Below are 19,710 nucleotides of genomic sequence, written 5' to 3'. Positions count from 1 at the left end.
CAGGCACAACTAATCATCTATTTTTGTCACAGAATGGCAGTCACAAAGGGAACAAGCAGAGACCGATTGGCCTCAAATGATGACAAATTGGCCAAGGAGGCATTTCTCCCCTTTGAGGCCTGACACAGCAGGGTCTAGAAGGTCATGGGATGCAGCTTCACAGCTCCCAGCTTCCTTCAGTTAGGCACAGATGGTGCTTCTTACATCTTGCCCCTAAGGCCACACAACTGGACTACAGAAAGGTCCTGGGCAAGATTAGGTAGTGGGACCAGAATGGAATACTGGATAAAAAAATGGGGCTCTTACTTTCCACTTAAGGTGATCCTTTTCTGCATCTAGGCCAAGCGTCTACATTGCGGCCTTAACATCTTCCATCAGAGAAAAACAGAGGTAGGCCTCATTCTTGCATGTTGAGGGATGGATTAGGCAGATGGGAGAGATTACGGTAATGTTGTGGGTGCCCCAGTGAGGAATACTGCCGATATTGAAAACATACAGTCTTGTGCTCCCTGGTGGTTCACAGCTGCCCTCCCTCCAGAGTCACTCCAGCGGTCACTCCCAAGATCCATTCTAGAAGTGTTACAAAGGCCCCTTTAGCCATCGTGGTAAATACTGTAATATGTCCAGAATGGATTATCGGAGTGACCATTGGCTGTCACAAGTCCTCCTGCTACTCATTATAAAACTGCGATAAATAACCTGCATCCAGGCAAGAGCGGCCAAATCTGTACATAATTTCGGGACAACAATAAAAGTGATTAGCAAAATACTCTTAATTTTGTTAACTGTCTAGTTACGCCCCATGATATCTACTAGTTTGATAAGCAAAAACAGTTTGCTTTTCTGTAGAACTTTGAATGTTCTTCACATCATAAATAACAAGCTGGTTGTCCGTGTCAATAAATGGTGGTTGGTGAATTCTTTAGGTGGAGGGGAAAAAATATTCTACACAAATATGCCAGAGTGACCGAGTGTAGCGAGGGAGCCTGAACCAAACAAACAGGATACTTTGGGGTTCTCTTCCCTCCCCCCACCCTGCCCACTCCCAAGAAAATGTTTTGAATAATGGGTTAAAATGGTGCATTATAAAACAAACTTTCTGTGAAAAATTGTATCAAAAGGCAGACAGTTTGCAAGGTTTTGTAGGGTAACTCCAATCCAAAAATCTATTAAAGTCAAGTCACCAACAGTGCACATAAGCATTTCCCAACACACTTTTATAATGCCTTTGCCCTCAATATATGCCAGTATACAAATATGTTCATGCTGGCTGTGTCTATACATTTCCATGCTGGCTGTACCAATATATGCCAGTATTCTCATATAAGAACATACTCATGTTTGCTTTATGCATAATGCCCGTAATGATACTATAAGAAAACATGTCCAAGCTGCCAATACAGGTCAGTACCCCAACATAAGAACATTCTCCTGTTGGCTTTGCCATTAAAAATGTCCTGCCGCAGTAAAAAAACATGTCCAAACTGGCTGCACCAATGTAGGCCAGTGTAGAAACGTAATAACAATAATCATAACAATTATCATGCACATATACGCAGGAGCCAAAACACTCGACAGTCAGAGCCCCAAATTGTTTGAATGTACGGAGAGACACAGGAGCATCTCCCTGCACACTCAGACTTGCGGTTCCCCAGCCTGAATCTTGAATGGGCAATGTAAGGCAGGGGAAGCAAAGTGCACCCGGCCTTGCATGGTCCATTGGACATGCACACTGGAGAATTATCTTGTCAAAGGGCGAGGGGGTGCCGACCTGCCAGTAGCCACGCCCATCATGGAGGAGCTCCACCAGCCCAATGGAAACACCAAACACTCCCTCAGATCCTTTCTACAGCTGTGGGAGCGCTCTAGTACTGGTTTAAACCGTTTAGTTGCCAACCCACGCATGTCCAAAGGAACATACAAGGCTGGGGGCATTTTGCTTCCCCTGCCTGGCATGGCCCATTGGGGATGCATGCTTGGTAACTGCATGGCTTTATGTGTGAGGGGCACTCCTGTGCCTCCCCGCACAAACAGATTGGAGAGCTGACAACAGACTGCTCCAGCTCCTGCGCGCATGTTTAGAAACTTGGAAGCACTCTGGACTTCCTGGTTCCTGTTTGTGCTCTACAGGAACCTGGGGGCTTTTTTGGTGGTGCTGGCAGAGTGGAGCAGAGTCTGGACCAGGTCTGCAGGTAAGATGTATTTTGTTACGTGTTTCATTCTGTATTATTATTTAATATGTGTGAGAATGAAGGAATGAATGAATGATGTATGGGTGCGCATGTGCATGAGTGGTTGAATGCTGTGTGTGAATGAAGAAGTGAATATTGTGTGAATATGTGTGTGTGTGTGTGTGTGTGTGTGTTTGTGCTGGGCCCGGGAGCTGATTTTGGCAAGAGGCGGAGAAGGGGGGTGCACCAAAAATGTCATTTTTTACTGTGCATCTATCGTAGATCCCAGTACAAAATGCTGTTGATGAAGCAAGGGGGGTAAGTATTATTACGTGACTAGGCTGGCATTTTGGTGCAGCCAGTCTAGCCATTTCTTAGCTCACCAGTTATGATAAAGCAAGCATGATATATGTTATTATGTGGCTAGACTGTCATTTTAGTGCAGCCATTCTAGCTATAATTGCTTACTGTCACATGGCATTTTTCACTTGGAATCTATTATGAAGCATATGATAAGTGTTATTACCTTGGGAGACTAACCTACCTTGGTGCAGTCAGTTTGGACATGTTTTCTTATTGTGGCATGGCATTATTGTTGACAATGGCAACTGTGGGATGTTGTTATGTGGCTATACTGGCATATATTGGCACAGCCAACTTGGACATGTTTTCTTTTAGTATAATTACTGGCATTATGCAAAAAGCAAACTTGATTATGTTCTTATATGGGAATACTCGGTGCACCAAGCATTGAAATATAGTGGCACAGCTAGCATAAAAATGTTTTTATACTGGCATAGAATGTGGACAAAGATATAAAAATGCATTGGGAAATGCTCCTGTGCACTGACTTACATCAATTGGATTTTCGGATTTGAGTTATCCCACAAAACTGTTGGCTTTTTACCCAATTTTTTGCATAAAGTGTATTGTATAATGCACCACTTTAAACCATTAGTCAAAAAATGATTTTGGAGAAGAGCCCCCCAGCCCTCTCTTGGTTGGTTCAGGATCCCTGACTACACTTGGTCGCTCTGGCGTATTTATGCCCCTCCAATTAAAGAATTCACCAGCCGCTACTGCACAAGATCGATCAAAGCCTGTCAGGCAGCAACAACCCCTCTAAATGTTGTGCACTTACCTCGAGCGGTTTGACATTTGGGCCTCCCTTGCATCCCGCAGCCTTAGCTGCCGCAAGACGTGAATCAGCTCGCTGATCTGACACAGGGTCATTTCCGGAGCCCGATAGGTGAGCCGTCGTGGCCGGCCCAACCGGCAGGGTGGTCTGGCGAAGATGGCGAGGTAGCTGTTCCGGTTTACTCCCAGAAGCTGTAGCGCTGGCCTGGTGCCGTAGCACGAGGCATACTGCATCAAGAGGTGAGGGAGGGAAGCAAAGAAAAGGTGGCATCACAGTCTAGCACTGGGAAGTAATTTACAGTAGCTTCCAATTGTTTAAAATGGCTCTTCTACCCTACAGAGAACAACCCACCTGTCCTTCCTGCCCCTCTCCACAATTTCCCAAACCCTCCAATAATCCCAGCAGCAGTGTCTGCCTTATCGGTATGAACAGGGCCAGACTGTGAACCGAAGGCCGCCCTGCGAAAGAGAGGACGCCGGCACACTTCCAAGCATCTCAGGGCTATTTAGATGTGTTTGCCGAAGAAATGTTTAGGACAATGGGGCAAAGGGGTGCATTTCATAGCGTCGTTTCCAAATATATTTGTGAAAAAGCTGTACGTCTTGAGTGAAAGCCATGATATGTTGCACTACTTCAAGATGGATCACAGTAACCAGGGGCATTATTCCTGCAGGAAGCAGATGCTCGTGTGCGCCAGCAAATTGTCTGCACCATAGAAGCATTAGATGCATGGAGGAACACTATTTGCACCATGGCAAGGAATAGTGCCTCTTTTCAATGCAGATCATCTGCTGTGCCAGAAAAAAGTCCATAACAAATCTTGTACCAATGGCATTGTTTAAATTCTATTGTGCCAGCAGATAAGGGCCTCATCAGGAGTTGGGCAGTGTGGTAAAAATGTGGCAGCAATAGCGTTACCGTTGCATTACCGCAACACCCAATCCTGAGTTTTGGGGAAAGTCGGAGGATTCATGCGCTGACTTTCTGCCCATTTTCGGCACAATTACCACGGCGCAATGAAAAGGCTCTCATTGAGTCTAATAGACTAGAATAAAAAGGGGACTTACACCACTATTACAACCTGTGATCCGGCGTTGATACCGCCAGACCAAGTTGCGGTAACGGTAATTGCAGTGGGTGGTATTCTGGCGGATTTGCCGCCAGGATACTGCCCAACTGCTGATGGGACCCATAATCCCCACCACTATACCGCTGCCAGTAAAAAGCCTGTATAGAAATTACTGTGGTAAAAATGGTAGAACCATTACAAATAATGTTACCCGATGCCAGAGTGTTGTCAACATATATCTGTGGGCATTGATATAGTCCAGGTTCCCACCAATCATAAAACGGTCCTGATCCATTGGACGCTTGGCTGGGATGCTGCAAATAAGACGAGCTGCCACTCAAGCACGGCAGGCTGGCATGTAAACATGGCAGGGATGCTGCGTTGCTGAGCCCTGGGCACTGCTCACTTGAATGCTTAGATTGCTCACTGCGCCAGAGGGCTGCTCATTTTGCCTTGGCACTGCCCCGTGCTCCAGGGCTGCTTGCTGCACCTGGGCTGTCCTCTGTGCCAGTGGAGCTGCTTATTATCCCAATGCATGTATGCCAGGGCTGCTCTTACTCAGAACAGGGCTCCCATGCCTGTGTGAAGGCTCCTGCTCGCTGTGCAGTGGCTGCCCCGTTGATGTGGCGGCTTATGTGCCAGCACGATCCTGTGCCAGTGCTGCTGCTGCCCATTGCTTCAGGGCTGCCGCTCTTTCCCGAAAGGGTTGGTGGTGATCCCGGGCCTGGTGTTGGTACCGTGTGTGCCTGGCAGGGGTGTTGCTAGGTCTGGAAAAGATCAGGGGCTACGCTAATGTCAGGACTGTCGGGATTCAGGGCTAGCTATAGCCTTTTGGTTGTAGTCCCTGAGCTTCTATCCGAGGCTACAACCAACAGACCCCGGGCTATAGCCCCTAAACCCCCCACCCCACTAGCAACGCCTCTGCCAGGGCTGTTTGTGATAGCAGAGCTGCTTATGCAATCATGGAGAATGGAGACCCACACCCAGCGATTCGTTAGGTGCTACTTGCCCACTGCAGAGGGAGAGCCTGCATGAACGGGAGAGGCCAGTAAGTGCTGACCAGACGATTAGACCCCCGCACTGGATTAAGTGGCCAAAGGCTTCCAGCAAATGTTTTGAGAAATGGTTAATACTTGTTTTTTATGCGTGTAGAAAAGTGAATTGTATTCTCGGTGGGTCATTTTATTATCCACCGTGAGTCATGACATGTTTCAGGACCCCTTCCCAAATGCACTACAATAAAACAGACACACCCACATTCCCTGTGTCAAAATTACTAAAGACATATCTAAGTGCTTAATTATGTAATCTTGCTCCTGTGTCAATTAATTTGTTTTACCTGAAATTAATACTTCCAGGCATGCTCACATGACCCGGGCCAACAAAGAAACCCGAATTCCTACCTGTGGCCCATTTCATGAAGAAACCTTCTTTCTTGCAGCGGCCAGCGCGTGAAATCGCCTTACTTACATAGCAAATGGCATCCTCGCGTGCCAGTGCCCCAAGGCGTGAGAGACGAATGGAAAGTTCAAAACAACACTCAGCCAATTTCACTTCATGCAATGTCTCATCCTATGCCTCTCAAAAGGACTGTGCATATTATAGAACAGCCAGTTCAGAGTTGATGTCCTACGACTCAGGGAATGAAATTGATCAAGCCCTTCACATCACCCTTGAATGTAAACAGAACACTGACCCGCAATCCTGGAGGCTGACGAGCCTGCAGGGACATCCTGTTGTCACCAAGTGCTGCTAGTGTCACAGGGGTGCTGTTCATGTCAGCAGCACGGCTGCTCAGAATCCACTGGGCCACGGTGGCTTCTCCCTGTGCCACAGCAGGAGCTTATTGTACCAAGACGGGCGCATTTCCTGAATTGATTGCTGCTCTGAGGCTGAAACATATTGGAACAGGAATGAGACTCAAGTGCCAGGTCTGCCCTTTCTTTGGGCAAGCTGCATGGTGCTTGTAGTGCCAAGGCGGATGATTATTTGCAAGGGCTTGGGCATTTTGGGATCCTAATTATGGTGTGAGGGTGGCTGTGTATTGTGTCAGTGTTGGCACTCATGAGACTGGGGTCCTGTTCCTTATTTCAGGGCTGTACATTTGCCAGCTGTGCTGTTCACATGATAGGCATTTGGCTTATGTTCCAGGGTTCCTGCTCATTGAGCCGGGCCTGCTGTTCATTGAGCCGAGGCTGTTGCTCATTGGGCCAGGCTGCTGCTCATTGAGCCACCCTGCAGCTCATTGAGCCGGGGCTACTGCTCATTGAGCCGGGGCTGCTGCTCATTGAGCCGGGGCTGCTGCTCATTGAGCTAGGCAGAGGTGCTGCGGGGGGGGGAGGGGCTGAGGGAGCTATAGCCCCTGATCTTTTGGTTGTAGCCCCGGATAGAAGCTCAGGAGCTACAACCCAATTACTAGCTAGCCCCGAGTCTCGACAATCCCGATATTAATGTAGCTCCGGATCTTTTCCAGACCTAGCAACACCCCTGGAGCTGGGGCTGCTGCTCATTGAGCCGGGACTGCTGCTCATTGTGCCAAACCCCTGATGCTTATGTGCCTGAGCTACTGTTCAGGTGCATGTGCCAGGGTGGTTACCTTTGGAAGAGGGAAGGGCCTCAATTACCTGGATTGCCTCATCAGGCCTGGTTTGGCACTTATAGTGCCAGAGCTGATGAGGATTGGGCATGGTTTTGGGCCATTTGGTGCATGAATATTGTGCGAGGGCAGCTGTGTATTTTGTCTGTGTTGGTACACATTGGCTGGGGGTGCTGCTGTTTCCCAGGTCTGCATTTGTGCAGTTCATATGCCAAGGTTTTGGCTTTTGTGCCAGTTCCCCTGCTCATTCAGCCAGAGATGATGTCTACTTTTTACCAAAGCTGCAGATCAATGTGTTAGGGCTAGTGCCCATGTACCAATGCCCATGCTTGTGTGCAAGAGCTACTGCTCATATGCATGGAAAGGTGTTTATTTTACCAGGGATGGTGATTATGTACCAGAGGCTATTGTGAAGTACGCCTTGTTTGGGGGTAAACATCCTTACTGTGCCTATGAGGATGCCAGTGTACCAAGGATGTTGTTCATGTGGCTGTGCTGCTTTCCATTAAGACAGGGATGGTGCTCCTATGCCAGGGATGCCCTTCATTAGGACAGCTAGTGCTGTATATTGTGCCAGGGCTTCAGATTTTGTGCCATGCCTGGTTCTTATGAGAAGGCAACTGATACATGTCCCAAGGCTGGTGCTCGTGTGCCAGGCCTACTGCTCACTAAGCTGGACATGCTGCTCATTCTGCCAGGCTGCTGCTCTTTGTGCTGGGGTTACTACTTATATGGCAAGGTGACTGCTCATTGAGCTGGGGCTGCTGCTCATTCTGCCAGGCTGCTGCTCTTTGTGCTGGGGTTACTACTTATATGGCAAGGTGACTGCTCATTGAGCTGGGGCTGCTGCTCATTCTGCTAGGATGCTGCTCTTTACGCTGGGGCTAGTGCTTATATGGCAAGGTGACTGATTGTTGAGCTGGGGATGCTGCTCATTCTGCCAGGCTGCTGCACTTTGTGCTGGGGCTAGTGCTTATATGGCAAGGTGACTGCTCATTGGGCTGGGGATGCTGCTCATTCTGCCAGGCTGCTGCTCTTTGTGCTGGGGCTAGTGCTTATATGGCAAGGTGACTGATTGTTGAGCTGGGGATGCTGCTCATTCTGCCAGGCTACTGCTCTTTGTGCTGAGGCTAGTACTTATATGGCAAGGTGACTGCTCACTGAGCTGGGGATGCTGCTCATTCTGCTAGGATGCTGCTCTTTGTGCTGGGGCTAGTGCTTATATGGCAAGGTGACTGCTCATTGAGCTGGGGCTGCTGCTCATTCTGCCAGGCTGCTGCTCTTTGTGCTGGGGTTACTACTTATATGGCAAGGTGACTGCTCATTGAGCTGGGGCTGCTGCTCATTCTGCTAGGATGCTGCTCTTTACGCTGGGGCTAGTGCTTATATGGCAAGGTGACTGATTGTTGAGCTGGGGATGCTGCTCATTCTGCCAGGCTGCTGCACTTTGTGCTGGGGCTAGTGCTTATATGGCAAGGTGACTGATTGTTGAGCTGGGGATGCTGCTCATTCTGCCAGGCTGCTGCACTTTGTGCTGGGGCTAGTGCTTATATGGCAAGGTGACTGCTCATTGGGCTGGGGATGCTGCTCATTCTGCCAGGCTGCTGCTCTTTGTGCTGGGGCTAGTGCTTATATGGCAAGGTGACTGATTGTTGAGCTGGGGATGCTGCTCATTCTGCCAGGCTACTGCTCTTTGTGCTAAGGCTAGTACTTATATGGCAAGGTGACTGCTCACTGAGCTGGGGATGCTGCTCATTCTGCCAGGCTACTGCTCTTTGTGCTGGGGCTAGTGCTTATATGGCAAGGTGACTGCTCATTGAGCTGGGGATGCTGCTCATTCTGCCAGGCTACTGCTCTTTGTGCTGGGTCTGGTGCTCATGTGGCAAGGTGACCGCTCATTGACTAGGGTTTTAGCTAATGTGTCTGGACTGCTGATGATATGCCAGGACAGATGTGCATTGTACTGGGGGCACCTGGGCTGCAGGTTGGAAGCCCACAGGAAGAGATATGTGCTCAATAAGCAAGGGCGGTACTCACTCTCCCTGGGATGGTACTGTTTGTGGCCAGGATGGTGGTCATTGTACTAGGGCTTAAGTGTGACCTTTAGGAGTGCTTCTCTTTTTGTCAGGCTGCAGCAAACCCCATGGAGCACAATTAAGAACACTGAACACCTTGAAATGTGTGAAGTATCTGGTACTGCAGAACCCATGAATGTGCACCACATAGCTTAGCAGACATGACTGGATGCACAGTGCATTATATGAGATCGTCATCGAAGGGCGTGTGCATTAGAGTACAGTGCACACTACAGGTGATGAGAAAGGTAGAGCGCAGATGACCTCATGGGATGCAAACAGAATAGAGAAGTGTTCTCTGTTTTGAGCATAAAGAGAGGAAAGCCAACACAGTGGGATTGGTACAATAGGGCATAGCAGACCTCTTGGGGTGGGAAAAGTAATTCATCTGGGATTTGGCCAGCAAAGCAGAGCAGAGCAGAGCATAACTGTTCTGACATGCACAGCTGAGTAGAGCCGGTGCAGAAGCAGATCAGTCCACTGAGAAACTATACAGTAGATTGGGACAGTCCTGTAGAGGAGCTGATGGACGCATTTCCCTACCTCCCGCACCCTCACTGCCATCATATTGTGTCCTATATGGGACTCCATATGTTGTCCCTATACCGCATTGAGTGTATGAAAGAATATTTGCACTCAGACAACCGTGTCGAATGATCCTCGCACTTAGAGAGTGGAAGGATATCCTGTGGAAGGATGTCAGCACACACCATTGGACATCATGGAGCGCTGAGTGAAATCTGATGAAGGCAGAGTGATGTCATAAAGAAGATGTGCAAAGACATATTGAAACGATATGAACATACTTAAGAGTGATGATGTAACTGAAGTGACAAGAGAAACATGTATGAAATAAAAGAGTAATCATGTACGCAAAAGAAGATAAAGTAACTTGCTGACCAATAATTGTAAATACGCAGCAACGCAAAGGTAGATAAGACATATAGAAGCTTTCTGTAGAGGAATATATAGCATGACTAGGACGGCCATAATTGGAATATGGATGCAAGCTTGTGCTAAGATTCAACTCAGCTACCTCAGAGACAGAGCAGAGTTGCAGAGTCAGGAGATGCTGGAAACCAGCTTTGTGTGCAAAACCAAGAGGAGTCCATGTTGGCCTGGGATCAAGGATGCTAATTTTAAAGAATAGCTGTAAGGCACAAATGGGGGCAGACAGATAAGCCATGGACGTAAGACATGTTTCTATATTAGATTAAAGAAGAAGAAAACATTTGGAAGGGCCAAGTATTGGACTCCTAAAAGTTGTCTAAAGTCTATACAAGATGGAATGAGCAAGTCTCTAGAGGCCAAGAGGAGCAATGACACCAAGCATAATTGAATCAAATAGCAGTAAATAAGAGGTCGGAATTGACAAATTTGTGATCTCTTCACACGTGATTCAGAAAGATGATGGACTAATTGGGAAATTGGGGAGTAATTTGACGTGACTCAATCACCTGGGTTTCATTTTGGTTACATGCTGCTAGCCGAGCCGAAAGTCCAAGGTTGGGTGGGAATGCCAACCAATCAGTGGGTCTACAGGGGAACATGCTATACAATGTTGCATAGACCAATCTGCTGCAATTTTGTCCGCTTAATCAGCATTATATGTATTTAGAGGTAGTTTGATGTGTGCCTTACAGATAAGAGGCAGCCAATGGTGTACTAACCCCCATTGCATTCTATAAGTAGATATTTTCCCCAGCCAATCCCTCTCGTCAATAGGTTTTACAGTTTTCCACGCGGGATGACATTATAGATGACACATATTCAGGTATAAAACCTGTTTAATCAAGTTTGTGTGCAAGCATCAGTCCGATGTCTGCCAGTTTGCCCTGCTTTATTAAATTAAGAATAAAGTAGTACTTTGCCATATTCTTTGAGTCTGTCCAGTTATTGGGTCTTAGACCTTTATTGGTAATCCCATCTAGCACAAGAGATACTCCAAGGCGCTAGAGCAGATTTTGGGTGCGGTGTGGATGGTTCAGGTCTAATCGACCTAGGCTCAGATCCAGACCTGCGGACGCACGACTGCCCCCGCCATTAGCCAGAAGACCCCAGAGCTTCCCATGGAGAATGACGTGCAAAAACACATGTAAGAAGATACGGTTGTCAGGTCCCCCTTTGATGAAATTCCTGTCCGGTCCCTACAGGTGCCCTGTGGGCGGAAGGCCATCTGGTCGGTTGAGGAGGAGATGTAAGTAGAACAGTTTAAGTGGCAAAACTAGGAGGAGTCACTGTGCTGTAAATAATACATATGTATAAAATTAACAGGATTTTTGGGGATTATAAAGAAGAGAAGTAGATACCTTGATTCCTGGTTTCAAGAGGACAGAAGGGTACCCACTAAGAAGACCCCAAATAGGGGTGTTAAGGATTCCTGAGGCAAGGCCAACAAGAAGAGTGTGTATTAAACTCTAAGATGGAGTAAAAGTGATATGAGATACATTTACTAAAGATAGTAAAGGAAGCTGTTTGTAGAAAAATTTAAAAAGTGCACATGTGAGGTTATACATATGTCAGTATAAAGCTTTTGTTGTGTTTAAACTAATAGATATAAATTGATAGTAAAGAATTAAGGTGATTATTAGATCAAGAGGTTGACGTCAATTAGGAGGATAAAAATGAAAGGAAATGAATAAATAAAGAAGAGACTAAAAATATCAATGATAAAACAATGAGATACTAAAAGTTGATAGAAAGGGACAAAACAACATTGTTGCATAGTTTTTAAAATTGGTTAAAAACATATATATATTTTCAATGAAAAAACTTAGTTAAAGGGACGTTATGGTTAAGTTGCGCTACTAAAAACCTCTCAAATTCAGTGAAAAAACTTTGTTAAAGGAACGTTATGGTTACAAGTAAAACCGAAAACCCCCTGAAATTCACCAGTTATGGTAAGCTAAGCAACCATAACTCGCGCCACCACCGTGCACTGCTAAGAATAACACCCATGACATCAAAGATGACATCACAAATATGATTGATGACATCACTGAAAAGAAAAGAAATGTTGGGACCCCCCCTATAACTTTGCCCTCCCTGGACCAAACCTCACCAAAAACATAAATTCAGAGTGGGCCATATACTTTGTTTGCAAAGTTTGATGAGGATTCGTCCAGGGGGACCGAAGTTATAAGCGACCCAAAAAGTGCTCTTCCTATGGGTTTAGCAGCTTAACCACAGGCCATGTAATATATATATATACAACAATATATATATATACAACAAAGTTTTTTCCTTTAATATATATATATATATATATATATATTAAAGGAAAAAACTTTGTTAAAGGGACGTTATGGTTCAGTAACCCTAATAAAAACCTATCCATATAATGGTTACAAGTAAAACCGAAAAACCCCACAAATTCGCCAGTTATAGTAAGCTAAGCAACCATAACTCATGCCACCACTGTGCACTCCTAAGACTAAAACCCATGACATCAAACATAACATCACAAATGCCACTGATGACATCACTGATGACATCACATGTCTGGCTCCCTCTTTTTTTGTTCACTGACATATCTAGGCCAGGTAGTTTTCTTGACTGACACTCAGGAACAAAACATTCAAAAGGTACTATATTTGTAGACCTTAACCTTCTCATATGTTCTTACACTACTTTCCTTAGGGTTGAGTCACATCATATGATATATATACATAGGGGAAGAAGCAGGCCTGAAACACAGCAGTAATTTCTGTGCATGAAGATAATCACTTAGGTTATTAACACTTTCTGGTAATACTGCTGCTTTTTTGCTTACTTTACTTTCCCTGTATATGCTCATATTTGTAGGTTCCATGTAATAATGTCGCCACAAAAATCTCGCCATGCAAAAATATTGCCGGAAAATTGCCATTTTTTGTCGCGACATTATTGCATGGAACATGCGGGGGACATCCCCGCAACCCCCAAACTTTTTTTTTTTTTACATTTTTTTTGTGCCCCTGTCCCCATATATATGGTCACCCATATAATATCGCTGCAACCTTTTCTCGGCGATATTATTTACGGCGACCATATATACAGGGATAATATTCCCTGATACCTATTTGTATGCATTGTGGTCTCTTTATGTTTTGTGTGTACTAGTACAATTATGTAGTAAGTGAGGCATTATTAGCTACTTATTACATGTTTCACAGAACAAAAAACTCTGAAATGAAAGCATTCATCATTTTACTATCCACCATGGCAAGATTTTGAATATTGCACTTCTATGGTGCATGCTGCAGACAATGCTTACGTTTCTAGGTAGGTTCATATACTGGAAAGAACTCTGTAATGCAGTGGCGTTTATAGCAATGTATTGCTTAATGAACTATGTATCTCATGATAGTTCTCCCAATGACCTCTGATAGTTTTCTGCCAACATTTGGGCCGCATTTTGAAAATGAACTGTTTGAACAAATAGTTCTTCTGTTAGACATTAAGCATAAGTTTTCCTCGGCGTAACACCCACAGGTGAATGGTGTCTGTGAGAGATTAAATGGACTACTAAAATAAAAATGACACTAAAGAAGGGATGGCTATATTGCCTATCCGTTGCCTTATATGCCCTAAGAAACCAGCCTGGCTCAGATCACCATCTAACTCCTCATGAGTTGGTGACTGGACACCATATGAGAACCCCCCTTGCTCCTCCAACTAGGTTAAAAACTGATACCCATAGTGTAGCAAAGACACTAGGTGACCAGATGCATGATTACCTAACAACAATGAATGCAAGTGTTTCTTTCATGTCTCATCAGGTCAAGAACCGAAGGGAGGGGTCAAAGAGAAGTAAAGATGATCAATCCATTGAAGCAGAAGATATGTCAAAACAACAGAGTCGATATCCAGAGGACCAGGTGCTGGTACAGAAGTTTGTACGCACTTGGAGTATGCCCCGTTTTGAAGAACCATATGAGGTGGAAGAAGTTACCCCTACAGCTGCCAAGTTAAAAGGAAGATGAGCCTTGCTGGACTTGCACGACATCAAACAATATAAAGTAGAAACCCTGACCCCTCCTGCAACTACCGATGGTGAAGCAAGAGAAGAAGTTCTGTGCATGCAGACTCAATGGCCAATAGCAAAGGCAAGGGAAATGATGAGCACAGCAGCACTTTGAATTGAGGACCAATATCTTTCAACCTTTGATAAAGGAATAACTAGACTTGCAGCTATCCTGGAACCTTTTTAGATAGGCTCAGGAGACAATGCTTTAAAATACCAAAGCTGAAAGAAGAGAAGCACATTTCATCTTTATGTTACCCATTATAATAACAATACATATATTCTTGTAGGCTGTTTTTACTTACATATTACAGTCTTATCCTACTTTAGTAAGAAGACGTGAATATCATGACGTTTTGGGGAAATCCTCAGAACAATCGTATTATTTTCAGGATAATCATAGCAATTATCTTGCAGTTCTTGATATAAAGGTGTGATTCATAGAGACTTACAGAGTTATATATTAAAAGTCTAAGTAGGGATGAGGAGGTTTCAGGCTATAAAATGCTCATTGCCAACGAGAAAGTCAATGAGTTTTCGTGGAATAATAATTGTAATATAATTTTGTATTATGATTTGTGTTTTTCTCCTGGTTATTATGGCATTTAGACATGTTATTAGAAACAATACAGACATGATGGGCAACAATGAAACATTTACTATTGTCCCAGATGAAAGCATGAACAGTATTCTTTATAATCCCACTAGACACCTATTTCGATTTAAAAGAGGTGGTGAGGGAGACAAGGAAGATATGAATACATATCTTGAAAATTTGGCTCGTTTAAAAAATAATTGATGGTATCAGCACATGAAGGAGGTGGGAGAGAAAACGTCATATGAAAGCTGCTATGTCTGTTCCTTAATACATTATGCCATGAATGCAGCAAGGACATTTATTGCCAAAGAAATGCCTGCACATGATGCCAAATGTCTCAGTCATCTAGTAGCATGTATAACCAGAGGGCAGTTCAAAGGAAAATGGGCAACTTTGTGATGGTGATCAAGAGGAACATTTCCATATGAAGATATCTAGGTGAAAAAAGGAGGACAGAAAGTGGAATGGGATGGACAAGTAAAACACGTATGCATCCATCCCAGATTGGAGAACAAATAAACATTGTTGAGATGTAGGGGATGGACTGCACAGATATGACTGAGAGATCAGGAGAACCAGAGAGCTGGGAGACACCTCGGCTATTGGTGTATGGGCATGTTGCCACCAGCACTGAATGCGAAGAAGGACTATTATCTTGCCCTGCACACTTACTGAAGAAAGAACCAGTAAGCATAGTGCGTATAGTGAATGACAGATGAATAGAATCATGGGATAAGTACTCCAAGTCACTAACATGGGTTGGCAATGAAGCAGGACCAGTATTTAGAATACCACTAAAGAATGCATCAATATGCTTCAGGAATGAAGGCTTGGTTTTGGTTGGAGAAAACAAAGGATGTGGACGGATAATCAAGGAATGAATGGAGGAACTACCGTACTGATGGACCAATATTGGACCTGTAGATCCAGAGCTTACATACAGCTGCCTAAGAATTGGAGAGGAATATGCTCTATTGGAGTAATACATGTTCCGCCATTAGTGATTCCTCAAAGTGATCTCAACATGGATGGATTTCCAAAAATGAATGAACATCAGAGGAAGAGGTCGCTCAACCTACGCCGGCTGAAGAGGGAGAATTATTTTTCATCAAAATAAATAAAGGCCTATGAAGATATTCCAGATGAGCATAAACTGTTCAGCAAGACTGCAACGTTAATGACATCTTTATTTATGCCAGGACTCCAGACTGCAGTAAATGCCAACTGGCTGCAGATCACCAGATGGGAGCTGTTACAGATGATTAATGCAACAATAAAATGATTCAATGCAATCAGAGAAGAATTGAGAGCCATCAGGCTGATGACTCTCCAGAACAGGTATTTTCTGGACTTAATTACAGGAATGGAAGAAGGCATATGCACCAAGGTCGGGTCTTCTTGCTGTACATTCACACCATCTCATGATGGAGAAAATGGAACCCTGACAGAAGCAATAACTATGCTGACGACCCTGCATACAAAGATGGAAAATGAAGCTGATGAGACAGCCGGAGATGACTGGTTCTCATTTCTATTGTCATAGATTCCAAACAGGTTCGCAAATTCTTTCAAAATACTTGGAGAGATACTAGTGTTGGTATTGCTAGGACTTTGTCTCATAAGGATCACCTTGGGACAGGGCCAGAGGAAAGCCAAGAAAGCTATTGGGATGAAGACAGTGATTATATAGATGTTGGAACTGGTGATCAGATGCAAAATGAGGAAACTACTCGTGAGAATATAAAGAAAAGCACTGTTGCACCTACAGGAATGAAGTTCTAGCACCCCAAGGACCATATAAAGTATGTAGGACATTGAATATTCTGTCCAGCATCAGGAGAATGCTGTCACATGACCTGGAGTGTGGATGAACACATAAAGAGTGCAGGTCACCTGAGGGGGTAACAAAGATCTGGATCCCAAATAAATAACAGTATGAAGAGAAGATGAAGTAGATTGAAGAGGAGAATGTGGCAGAGAAACTCGACCAGCGTGGGGAATGTAGAGGAGCAGGTGGAAACTTTTTGCCTAACTCCTGCCCCCTCACTACCATCATATTGGAACAGTAAGACGAAGAGACCTATATGAGACTCCATGTGTTGTCCATATACCGCACCGGGTGTATGAAAAACGATATCCACTTTGACAACCGTATCAAATGTACCCTCGCACTGAGAGAGTTGAAGGATGTCAGCATGCACCATTGGACATCATGGAGCGCTGAGTGAAATCTGATGAAGGCAGAGTGATGTCAATAAGAAGATGTGAAAAGACATATTGAAACGATATGAAAATCCTTAAGAGCAATGTTGTAACTGAAGTGACAAGAAAAACATGTATGAACTAAAAGAGTAATCATGTATGCAAAAGAAGATAAAGTAACTTGCTGAGTAATAAGTGTAAATACGCAGCACACAAGGTAGATAAGGCATATAGAAGCTTGCTATTGAGGAATATATAACGTGGCTAGGACGGCCATAATTGTAAGATGGATGCCAGCTTGTGCTAAGATTCAATCCAGCTACCTCAGAGACAGACACGGGTTGCAGAGTCAGGAGATGTTGGAAAACAGCTTTGTGTGCAAAATGAAGAGGAATCTATGTTGGCCTGGGATCAAGGATGCTATTTTTAAAGAATATCTGCAAGGCATAAAGGGAGGCAGACGGATATGCCATGGACGTAAGACATATTTCTCTTAGATTAAAGAAGAAGAAAACATTTGCAAGAGCCAAGTATTGGACTACCAAAAAAGTCTATACAAGATAGAATGAGCAAGTCTCTAGAGGCCAAGAGGAGCAATGACACCCAGCATAATTGAATCCAAAAGCAGTAAAAAAGAGGTTGAAAAAGACACATTTGCGGTCTCTTCACACGTGATTCAGAAGTCAAAAACAAGTGCTATTCATTAAGCTGTGGATGAAGATAGTAATGTGCTAACATTCCCTTGAATGTCCCAGAACATAGAGCAGGCTACAAGGTCAACTACAGACAGGAAATGTTGGCTCATGGTTGGACTGATGAGAGATGATGGACTAATTGGGAAAGTGGGGAGCAAGCTGATGTGACTCAAGCACCTGGGTTTCGTTCGCTTACGGGCTGCTAGCCGAGCCGACAGTCCAAGGTTGGGTGGAAACGCCAACCAATCAGTGGGTCTATCGGGTAACCTGTTATGTTGCATAGACCAATCCGCTGCCATTTTGTCAGCTAGAATCAGTATTATACGTATTTAGAGGTAGTTCAAGGCATGCCTTACAGATAAGAGGCAGCCAATGTTGTACTAACTCTTATGTATTCTATAAGTAGATATGTTCCCCTAACCAATTCCTCCTATCAATAAGTTTTACAGTTTGCCACGTAGGATGATGTCATAGATGACACATATTGGGGTATAAAAGCTCTGTGTAATCAAGTTTGTGTGTGAGTGTGCAAGCATTAGTCCGATGTCTGCCAGTTTGCCCTGCTTTATTAAATTGAGAATAAAGTAGTTGATTGTGATATCTTTGGGATGCTAAAAATAGAGTGCAGCAGAACCCATGGGATGCCCATGAGAGCCATTGGGGCTTGTGCAGTGAAGAGTTACAGACATCTCGGGATAAGCGGTCACCGAGCAAATGTATTTTTGTATGTATAGGATCTCTAAGGCATAAACCTTGCTGGGAAGCAACAGAGAACGTTACATAGGAGACATACCCACGGGGTTACAAGTAGAGTGCGGGTGGTTGTGAGGTTGCTGGGATGGATGGGGCAGAGCAGGGAAGCGCATGTTTCTCTGCACTCTCATATTTGCCAGATAAGGCAACCGAGGCACAATGAGATAACGTGATTTGTCCTGAATCCAACAATGAAGTCAAGTTCAAGGGTGGAAATCAAGATCGGAATTCAGATCTCCTGGTTCTACAGTCCACAATAAAATCACTACTGCGCATCTTACCGTAAACGCCAGAGCAGATTTCAACGTAGCCATTGGACACTGGAATTTATCCTACTTTAAGCAAGATACCACATCGCGACCTAAGCAATGACACCTTCAAGAACTCTACGATGCCTCTCAACCTAACTACCAGACCGCCTCTCAACCTAACCAGATGATCACTTCTCAACCTAACTACCAGACCGCCTCTCAACCTAACCACATGACCTCAACCTAACTACCAGACCTGCACAGGACAGGACAGGCTCAGCCACTTACAACCAGACTCTACCACCAGAGCACCTCTCCCTCAGTTAATTATACTGCGTTTGTTAAATTATTCCAGCAGTCCGGCGGCTCCACTCACCGGAACAAAATGGGCCATAGTCTGGATGCAGATGGAAGCCTCGGGGAGTCTCTCGGGCTCAGGCAGTAGCTGGTGGAGACGCTTCTGTCGCGTCTTCCGTGTGTTTCTGCTCAAAGCGGCAATACTACCGGCCTCCCCGCCCCTTGGACCTTTATACACCTGACGGCCCCACCCCACAGCTGGCAGAGGTCGCCCCGCTTCGAGGCAGCCCCTGCTTCTCCCCTTACAGCCGGGGCCGAGCTTGTGTTTCCTCCACACTGCCGCGGCTGGAGTAGACGTGGGCTCACGTTACTGAAAGGCAGGGAAACGGACAGAGGTGGGGCTTCTGTTACTCAACCGCACTGGGCGAGGGGGTTAAACGGTGCCGCACTGCTGGGTCCAACTGAACCACGATGAGGTGCAGAAAGGTCATAAATTAAGCAAAGAAACTTGAGGCCCGACAGCCGCCTGGGCTAGTAAGGCGCGGGGTAGTCCATTTACCTATTATTTTTTTGAAATCCTTTATAGTAAGGGATGTTTTTTGTACTAGTTCATATTTCGGGTTGCAATGGCTGGTGCTAAGGGGGCCAATGAACAACGTAAGATACGCTGCTGTGATCTGATATGAAACCGGGTACAATACAGAGGGCTGGCCTACAATGTGCAGGCACCGGGCACAATGCACATATACAATGTGCATATAACCTGGGATATAGATGTGTAGTGGAATATACAGATACCACGTGTAATACACAGGTGCTATAAGTCATATATGTTCTATACGTCTTATGCACTTGTGTTG

At 45.0% G+C, this 19,710-nt stretch overlaps 1 long non-coding RNA gene across 1 annotated transcript in view; it reads right to left on the bottom strand.

The window, feature by feature from the left end:
• The window catches only part of LOC138447800 (uncharacterized), a 66,360-nt gene extending 47,339 nt beyond the window's left edge, over window positions 1-19,021 (bottom strand). The window contains exons 1-2 of the long non-coding RNA XR_011259954.1: window positions 18,930-19,021; window positions 3,313-3,536 (exon numbers count right to left, since the gene is read on the bottom strand). This is a non-coding gene — a long non-coding RNA (uncharacterized lncRNA). The remainder of the gene's footprint in view (window positions 1-3,312; window positions 3,537-18,929) is intronic.
• Window positions 19,022-19,710: the final 689 nt, after the last annotated feature.

Source organism: Ambystoma mexicanum, chromosome 1p, assembly GCF_040938575.1.
Source record: "Ambystoma mexicanum isolate Mex_15411 chromosome 1p, UKY_AmexF1_1, whole genome shotgun sequence".
NCBI classification, from domain to species: Eukaryota; Metazoa; Chordata; class Amphibia; order Caudata; family Ambystomatidae; genus Ambystoma; species Ambystoma mexicanum.
This window is presented reverse-complemented; position numbering and strand designations above follow the sequence as displayed.